The following is a 10,445-nucleotide window of genomic DNA, read 5'->3' as shown; positions in this document are numbered from 1 at the left end:
TATTTGACATTGTTAATTGTATCCTGGCTGACCGGCTGATCTCAAGTCAGATTTCACACTATCATTATACTCATCCATATTGTTTTACTGTCACGCTGAAACTTGTGTACGCTCTTAACCCTGAATTAAAATAGTAGTTTTCAAAAGGGAAAATGTAAAATGCAACAGTGTAATTGAATGGGATAGTACAGGAGGATGAACACTGAGACACAAAAGAAAGGTGGTTGAAGTTGCATTATGTCATGTCTCCTTCTCACACTGACAGAGGGTTCACACCATAGAATTATGATGAACATGATGAGCTTGGAACCTCTAAAACCCTAGAAATGTTACTGGTAAACTCATGGGTACACTCGCAATGGCTACCTGGCATTGATGACAAAGGTTTAGATAATGAGATTCTAATATCCCATAACTCTTTGCAATAATTGGACCAGCTATGCTAGTTAGCAACGGCACTGCAATGTGATTTTCAGGATTTTTTTCATAGTTGAAGTGTACCTATGATGAAAATTACAGGCCTCTCTCAATCTTTTTAAGTGGGAGAACTTGCACAATTGGTGGCTGACTAAATACTTTTTTGCTCTACTGTAGATACTTTTGTACCTGTTTCCTCCAGCATCTTCACAAGGTCCTTTGCTGTTGTTCTGGGATTGATTTGCACTTTTCATCTCTAGGAGACAGAACGTGTCACCTCCCTGAGCGGTATGACGGTTGCGTGGTCCCATGGTGTTTATACTTGCGTACTATTGTTTGTACAGATAAACGTGGTACCTTCAGGCATTTGGAAATGGCTCCCAAGGATGAACCAGACTTGTAGAGGTCTACAATTGTTTTTCTGGGGTCTTAGCTGATTCCTTTTGATTTTCCCATGATGTCAAGCAAAGCAGCACTGAATTTGAAGGTAGGCCTTGAAATACATCAACATGTACACCTCCAATTGACTCAAATTATGTCAATTAGCCTATCAGAAGCTTCTAAAGCCATGACATCATTTTCTGGAAGTTTCCAAGCTGTTTAAAGGCACAGTCACCTTAGTGTATGTAAACGTCTGACCCACTGGAATTGTGATACAGGAAATTATAAGTGAAATAATCTGTCTGTAAACAAATGTTGGAAAATTGCTTATGTCATGTACAAAGTAGATGTCCTAATCAACTTGCCAACCTATAGTTTGTTTCCAAGAAATTTGTGGAGTGATTGAAATATGAGTTTTATTGAGACCAACCTAAGTGTATGTAAACTTCTGACTGCAACTGTACCGTGTAAGCATTTGTATCGGTCATGTGTGAATGTTGCTGTGTATATGTTTTCTATATATCTTTATCTTATCTGACTTGCCACGACTAAAGTTCCTTCTGGAAAAATTCTAGATAATGATAATGAGCACTGTGAAAATCCACCCTCAGTATATGTAAACCGTTAAGGACTATCATACAGCATAGAGAGTCATTATTACAATATAATCTATTTTGGGCTGAAATTAGCTTAATTTTATCTCCATAAGGTAATACCGCTCTCCCTGAAACTCTCGGGAAATTCATGATAAAGTCAAAGCATCAGAGCATTCAGTCATCACAACCACTGGAATGACCTTCACAAGACATTTCAGAAGACAATCCAGAAGACATTTCACAAGATATTTCAGAATAAAAATATGAGAGGAAGCGATCCAGGTCAGTTAGAGTTGGTCAGAGGTGCATAAATATGTTAGTCACTAATGCAAGCAATTTCCAATTACATACTCAGCTGACACAAGCAGAGTACAGTCGGGAATACCATCTCACTCTAACACTTTTTCATGTACGACAAAATAGTAAATTCTGAGAAATATCTTTTATATTCAAATTGCCTTTGTTATTAGAATTGTTTGTGGATAGCGTCACTTCATATAATGCATTGTAATCATAATAATAACAACAACGTTCGCAGTCTATGCATGTCCATTAATTTATGCTGCTGTCCATGCAAACTGCCAAGCAACAATTTCAATGTACGCCTTGAACCAAAGTTATGAATACACTTTATCCAGGGCTTTTCAAACTTTTTGGGGCTTAGGACCTCTTTTGTTATCGAAAATTCATCAGGGACCCCCTCATAATCAGAACACAACTCGGGTGAGATAAAAATAGCATACAATGAGTTTTACTATGACTTTGGAAGTGCATGGCCGGAGGAACCAAGTCTGGGGCCCTGGGAGGAAACATTTTAAAGATGTGCTTCTTGGCATCGGAGAGAACATTTAGCAGATTTCAAGCTAATTTCCTGCAATTCTACATATTTTGTCATGGGGCAGAGATATTTTGTTGTTGCAGCTTCAAAGCTAATATCATGCAATTTTACACATTTTGTCATGAGGCAGAGATTTTTTTTAAAAGCTTAAATTACAGTGCATTTATGCAGTGGTGGAAAAAGTACTCAATTGTCATACTTGAGTAAAAGTAAACATATTTTAATAGAAAATGACTCAAGTAAAAGTGAAAGTAACCCAGTATGTATGTAACCCAACTATTTCTTGAGTAAAGGTCTAAAAGTATCTCGGTTTAAATGTACTTAAATACAGTGGAGGAAAAAGTACTACATTTACGTAATGTTACTGGAGTAAAAGTAAAAAGTTAAAGTAAATGCAAAACATCCATCAAATTCCAGACGGCACAATTTTTAAAATTTTTTAATATTTAATTATGGACAGCCAGGGGCACACTCCAAAACTCAGACATAATTTATAAACACAGTATTTGTGTTTAGTGAGTCTGCCAGATCAGAGGCAGTAGAGATGACAATGCGTTATATTGATGGTTCGTGAATTGGGCCATATTGCTGTCCTGCCTGAGCAACCAAAATGTAATGAGTATAGAGCCTGAGTTCTGTGCCACTAGAGATTCTGGGTTCGAGTCCAGGCTCTGTCGCATCCGGCCGTAACTGGGAGGCCCATGGGGCTGCGCACGATTGGCCCAGCGTCGTCCGGGTTAGGGAGGTTTTGGCCAGTAGGGATATCCTTGTCTCATTGCGCACAAACAACTCCTGTGGCGGCCCGGGTGCAGTGCACACTGACCAGGTCGCCAGGTGTATGGTGTTTCCTCCGACACATTGGTGCAGCTGGCTTCCGGGTTGGATGAGCATTGTGTCAAGAAGCAGTGCGGCTTGGTTGGGTTGTGTTTTGGAGGACGCATGGCTCTCAACCTTCGCCTCTCCCAAGTCCGTACGGGAGTTGCAGCGATGAGACAAGACTGTAACTACTACTACCAATTGGATACCACAAAATTGGGGAGAAAAAGGGCTAAAATGTCATGAGTGTACATTATTTCCTTTAGGAATGAAGTAAAAGTAGTCAAAAATATAAATAGTAGAGTTCAAATACCCCCCCAAAATACTTATGTAGTACTTCAAAGTACACTATATGACCAAAAGTATGTGGAACATCTCATTCCAAAATCATGGTCATCAATATGGAGTTGGTCCCCCATTTGCTGCTATAACAGCCTCCAATCTTCTGTGAAGGCTTTCCTCTAGATGTTGGAACATTTCTGTAGGGACTTGCTTCCATTCAGCCACAAGAGCATTAGTGAGTTCGGGCACTCAGTTTGGGCTATTCGGCTTGGCTCCCAGGCGTTCCAATTCATCCCAAAGGTGTTTGATGGGGTTGAGGTCAGGACTTTGTGCAGGCCAGTCAAATTATTACACACCAATCTCGACAAGCCATTTCTGTATCGACCTCACTTTGTGCACAGGGACATTGTCATGCTGAAACAGGAAAGGTCCTTCCCCAAACTGTTGCCACAAAGTTGGAAGTACAGAATTGTCTAGAATGTAATTGTAGGCTGTAGTGTTAATCCCTTAACTGGAACTAAGGGGCCTATCCTGAACCATTAAATATAGCCCCAGACCATTATTCCTCCTCCACCAAACTTTATAGTTGGCACTATGCATTGGGGCTGGTAGCGTTTGTATATATACTGTATAGTGTATTTTGATTTAGTTACTTTAAACTACTGCATTTATGTTAAACAATTGTTGGGGGGGAATACAAAAACGATTGAGTTGAAAAAGTAAAAATTGGTGGAATACTGTGGATACCAATATCCCTGTTAGCCTCCCAGGCCCATGTTGCCCAGGAAAAATAACATAAATTGTAGATTAAAGGAGATATATGTAATTTTTTTGCATTGTCATTTCAGAAAAGTTAATGGTGTAATGATAGTGTTTCACAATATTTTCTCCCGAAAAGGAGGTCAAAAAGTATCCCTCTCTGCGTCACAATGGGAGTCGATAAACTATTAGCATCTGTTGCTATATCAACGGCGTGATTAGATGATTAGAATTACAGCCTAAATTACGTTCTTTTTAAAAAAGTTTTGTTTTGCTAATAAAATTAAAACATTACCTCAAACTACTTTTGGTTACCTTGGTAACATTACAACATGAAATCCATGTCTTAAATGTTGCAAAAATGGCAAATAAAACATGTAATCTGCTTGACACATTAAAGTTACTTACCTTACAGATCATGAAGTCAGCTAATTTCCACTCCATTCATATGCAAATCAGTTTGATATCCTACCCTGGCGTGTCTGGCTGTCATGATTTTATTTTAACCTGCCTTCCCTTATCTACACTGAAATAATAGAATTGCAGTCGGCCTTTATTATGATAAAAACAATTATATCTCGCATAGCTCATTACCACACCCTTGTGGTTTAATATATATGTATTTATTGTAGGTCCTAGGATACAACAATTTCATTTTTTTCTCTCCTTTATTTAACCAGGTAGGCTAGTTGTGAACAAGTTCTCATTTGCAACTGCGACCTGGCCAAGATAAAGCATAGCAGTGTGAACAGACAACAACACAGAGTTACACATGGAGTAAACAATAAACAATTAAAAGTCAGTAACATAGTAGAAAAAAAAGAATCTATATACATTGTGTGCAAAAGGCATGAGGAGGTAGGCAATAAATAGGCCATAGGAGTGAATAATTACAATTTAGCAGATTAACACTGGAGTGATAAATGATCAGATGAACATGTGCAGGTAGAGATACTGGTGTGCAAATGAGCAGAAAAGTAAATAAAATAAAAACAGTATGGGGATGAGGTAGGTCAATTGGGTGGGCTATATACCGATGGACTATGTACAGCTGCAGCGATTGGTTAGCTGCTCAGATAGCAGATGTTTGAAGTTGGTGAGGGAGATAAAAGTCTCCAACTTCAGAGATTTTTGCAATTTGTTCCAGTCGCAGGCAGCAGAGAACTGGAAGCAAAGGCGGCCAAAATGAGGTTTTGGCTTTAGGGATGATCAGTGAGATACACCTGCTGGAGCGCGTGCTACGGGTGGGTGTTGCCATTGTGACCAGTGAACTGAAATAAGGCGGAGCTTTACCTAGCATAGACTTGTAGATGACCTGGAGTCAGTGAGTCTGTTGACGAACATGTAGCGAGGGCCAGCCGACTAGAGCATACAGGTCGCAGTGGTGGGTGGTATAAGGTGCTTTAGTAACAAAACGGATGGCACTGTGATAAACTGCATCCAGTTTGCTGAGTAGAGTATTGGAAGCTATTTTGTAGATGACATCGCCGAAGTCGAGGATCGGTAGGATAGTCAGTTTTACTAGGGTAAGTTTTGCGGCGTGAGTGAAGGAGGCTTTGTTGCAAAATAGAAAGCCGACTAGATTTGATTTTGGATTGGAGATGTTTGATATGAGTCTGGAAGGAGAGTTTGCAGTCTAGCCAGACACCTAGGTACTTATAGATGTCCACATATTCTAGGTCGGAACCATCCAAGGTGGTGATGCTAGTTGGGCGTGCGGGTGCAGGCAGCGAATGGTTGAAAAGCATGCATTTGGTTTTACTAGCATTTAAGAGCAGCTGGAGGCCACGGAATGAGTGTTATATGGCATTGAAGCTCGTTTGAAGGTTAGATAGCACAGTGTCCAAGGAAGGGCCCAAAGTATGCAGAATGGTGTCGTCTGCGTAGAGGTGGATCAGGGAATCGCCCGCAGAAAGAGCAACATCATTAATATATACAGAGAAAAGAGTCGGTCCGAGAATTGAACCCTCTGGTACTCCCATAGAGACTGCCAGAGGACCGGACAACATGCCCTCCGATTTGACACACTGAACTCTGTCTGCAAAGTAGTTGGTGAACCAGGCAAGGCAGTCATTAGAAAAACCGAGGCTACTGAGTCTGCCGATAAGAATATGGTGATTGACAGAGTCGAAAACCTTGGCCAGGTCGATGAAGACGGCTGCACAGAACTGTCTTTTATCGATGGTGGTTATGATATCGTTTTGTACCTTGAGCGTGGCTGAGGTGCACCCGTGACCGGCTCGGAAACCGGATTCCACTGCGGAGAAGGTACGGTGGGAATCAAGATGGTCAGTGATCTGTTTGTTGACTTGGCTTTCGAAGACCTTAGATAGGCAGGGCAGGATGGATGTAGGTCTTTTAACAGTTTTGGTCCAGGGTGTCTCCCCCTTTGAAGAGGGGGATGATCGTGGCAGCTTTCCAATCCTTGGGGATCTCAGATGATACGAAGGAGTGGTTGCGGGGGGGGGCAGAGCTGTTGGCCGAGGTTGGAGTAGCCAGGAGGAAGGCATAGCCAGCCATTGAGAAATGCTTGTTGAATTTTCGATTATCACAGATTTATTGGTGGTGACCGTGTTACCTTGCCTCAGTGCAGTGGGCAGCTGGGAGGAGGTGCTCTCAATAAATACCATCAAAGGATACCTTACAACCAATCTGGCAATATTTAAAATTTTAATACATAAACTTGTATATTTTTTGGTACACTCTCATGGCAATCATATACTGCATTATGGTGTGTGGAATTTTGAGGAGGTGGTTGTTATGTGGGTGAGAGATTCTGTCTGTCACTTGTTCTCAACAGACAGCCAGTCTCAGAATGCGGACTTGAAGAGAGTCCAGGCACTGCTGCTCTCTTCATTCTGAGTGTTTTCAGTGCTAGTCTTTTTAGTTAATCTGTGTATTTTGTGTGTCCAGTATGATAGAGCAAGAAAACTTTCTTAACAGATAATGACAACATGACAATAACAGTAGCTGTAGATGATGTAATGAAAAGTTGGAGGGTGGTTGGTAATGGACATCAGGTGGATCCACGTCTGGGTGTTAGGCAGAACCCCTAGGTCCTGGAGAACAGGAGCAGAGTTAAAGGGAACAGGGTAGGAGACAGAGACGTAAACAAGCAAACACACAGTTTACACTTTACTGTGAGAACATTTGATGGATTAGTGCAGTGTTATAAACGGGAGATATTCACTTTTCAACACTTTTGGAAGGTATAGCCTATCTCAAGCTGGAAGGCTATACCTCCGACTCCAACTCAGAGCACAGCAAATCAGACTGATCTGAACTCACTGGTATTGGTGGATGCGATACCTCCTGGGGGGCTTGGACATGTTGATGACCAACAAGCTAGATGGAAAATGGTTGTTGAAAAAATGTTGTACATAACTTTTATTAGCTAAATCCGTCCAGTTATCTATCTGTTTAACGTTACCCTGAATTGGGAATTTCTCTGAATGTTGCACCTCTTGATTAGGCAGGCTGGGGTAAATAAGTACAGTAGCTCGCAGTATCAATCTAAAAATAGTTTAAATAATTTCTTCCTATTTAACAATATTTTCTTATATAAAGACAAATATATGATAAAGAAAGAGTGTTCTCTTTCCAGTCTTTTCGGCACTCTGAAGCAGCAGGTTGTCAGTGTCAAAAATATCGTCCTTGGAAAGCAATTCTGAGGTAATTATTTTTCGCGACTGAGCAAGCACTTATGAGGTGAAATAGAACTGCCCGCATCCTCCTTCCTAAGCGACCGCTCGGAGGTAAAATAGGGCTAAGCAACCAGCATAGCAACGGACGCTTTGGTTCATTACGTCAATCCGTCTTTTATGTTTAAATTGACTGAGGCCAGCAAATCCCTTGTTGTCAAATTGACTGGGGCAGAACATTTCTACATGTTTGACGCTGGCTCTTTGCTGGCCCCAGTCAATTTGACAACAAGATTTGCTGGCCTCAGTCAATTTGACAACAAGAGATGGTCCGCGGACCCCACTTTAAGAACCCTAGATTAATTTGGATGTCACAACCATTTCTCAAGTAGTCAATGAATGAGTGCATTATGCATACTGTAGGCTTATAACTTAGCTACTGTATTACTTTTCATGAGCATTATCCAACCTTAAAGATAGTCCTAATTGTAGCCCAGCTAGCACATTTGGTAAAGTGGAAGCTGTGGGAATGTAAGTTTTTGGATTCCCATTGGTTCTGGGAAGGAAGCCATATTAGGGCTGGGCGATATGGCAAATCAATTATCACGATATCTATATATTGTATCATTCGATAATGATAATTATCACAATATTAATCAAATAATGTTTAAAAGGTGCATATCTGCTTCAGACTCAAGAATGCCTAATGCCACTAGTCAGGGAGCCTAGTGGTTAGAGCGTTGGGCCTGTAACTAACTGAAAGATTGCTAGATTGAATCCTTGAGCTGTCAAGGTAAAAATCTGTCGTTCTACCCCTGAACAAGGCAGTTACCCCACTGTTTCCCGATAGGCTGTCATTGTAAAATAAGAAGTTGTTCTTAACTGACTTGCCTAGTTAAATACAGGTTACATATTATGTGTAGCTCACATAATAAAAATTACTTTAAGGAAAATTGTTCCGTGTTTGCGGCCAGGGAGCATGTACCTGAGGTCAATTAAATTGATAAGCCTCTTGACACCTTCCTTTTCGACTGTGCTAATTGGTAGCATGTCCTTAGCAATGCAATGGATAATAGCATTTGTGATGTCTTTGTCTTTTCGATGTTTGCTTGTAGGGCTTTTGTCCGACTTCAAAAGGCCGAACCACTTCCAAATGACTGAAATAGTTGAACCCTTTTCATCAATCATTTCTTAGTTGGAAGCTGCTCCTTCTCCATGGCTCACTGCCACTGTTTCCACCTACATCACTCATTTTTAGTGGTTAGTAGTGGCTACTCCATCACTCCAGGTGCTAATTGGTTTTTAGTGGGCGTAAACTTCTCCACGTGCATATTGTCACTAGTCCGCATGTTCCTGCTGCGTCAGAGGTGAAATGGACTGCTGGACCTAATTATTCGATATCGACATTATTCAAAAATTAATCTAAACGTTTTTATATTGTTTTTGAGAGAAGTAATTACCTCGATAATTATTGATATTGATTTATCGCCCAGCCCTAAGTCATATGTTTCCTGACCGGTAAAATTGAACGTTCTTTAAACGTTTTGAGAATGGAAGTTCAAATTTAGCCTGTTCTGAGAATGTTCATTTTTACTTGCAGGGAGGTTCAGAGAACGTTTTAGCATGGTTCCATGAAAGTTTTCCTGTGAAGTTTTATTAATGTTCTGAGATCGGAAATTCTAGTTTTTTTTAAAGGTTTTCTTAAAACTTTAACTGAATCTTTCAATAAGACTTTTAATAACACTGCTATCGTAGGTTAACTGTTTTGAACTCCAAGCACTGATAGGACACATGAAAAGTAATTTGCTTAGGCTTTAATCATGCAAACACATTAATTTGATTGTGGCACAGCATCAGTGAGATTCAAACATCTTCTGTTCCCTACCCTTGGAATTAGTCCACTGTGCCACCAGGATGGAGCTAGCATGCCATGTTTTTTAAAAACTCATAGAACATTTCTTGGGCCTCCCGAGTGGCGAAGTGGTCTAAGGCACTGCATCGCAGTGCTAGCTGTGCCACTAGAGATTCTGGGGTCAAGTCCAGGCTCTGTCGCAGCCAGCCGTGACTGGGAGACTCATAGGGCGGCACACAATTGGCCCAGCATCATCCGGCTTAGGGGAAGGTTTGGCTGTTAGGGAAGTCCTTGTCCTATCTCACACTAGCGACTCCTGTGGCGGGCCGGGCGCAGTGCATGCTGACACGGTCGCCAGGTGTACGGTGTTTCCTCTGACACATTGGTGCGGCTGGCTTCCGGGTTACGTGGGCATTGTGTCAAGAAGAAGTGCGGCTTGGTTGGGTTGTGTTTTGGAGGACGCATGGCTCTTGACCTTCTCCTCTCCTGAGTCCGTATGGGAGTTGCAGCGATGAGACAAGACCGTAACTACCAATTGGATACCATAACATTGGGGAGAAAAAGCTGTTCATTTATTTCTATTCAAACAGACCAAAAACCTGTAGGAAACGGTATGCTGAAACGTTATGTATTGAAATTCCCACAGAAGAATGTTGTTTCTTGCCCTTCTCTGAACTATTTGCAAACATTCCCAATGTCAAACCAGTAGGAGAATGTTCCTAGAACATTACCAACAGTTTTAATAAATGTAACCATGTTTGAACTTTGAGGGAATTTTCTGTTAAAGTGATGAAATACCCCAAAAATGACTATTAATTTAAATGTACTGAGAATGTTCTAAAGCCAAGCAACTATCCTGCACC

Source organism: Oncorhynchus gorbuscha, linkage group LG23 (genome assembly GCF_021184085.1).
Source record: "Oncorhynchus gorbuscha isolate QuinsamMale2020 ecotype Even-year linkage group LG23, OgorEven_v1.0, whole genome shotgun sequence".
NCBI lineage: Eukaryota > Metazoa > Chordata > Actinopteri > Salmoniformes > Salmonidae > Oncorhynchus > Oncorhynchus gorbuscha.
The sequence above is the reverse complement of the archived record's forward strand: the minus strand, read 5'-3'. Positions refer to the sequence as shown.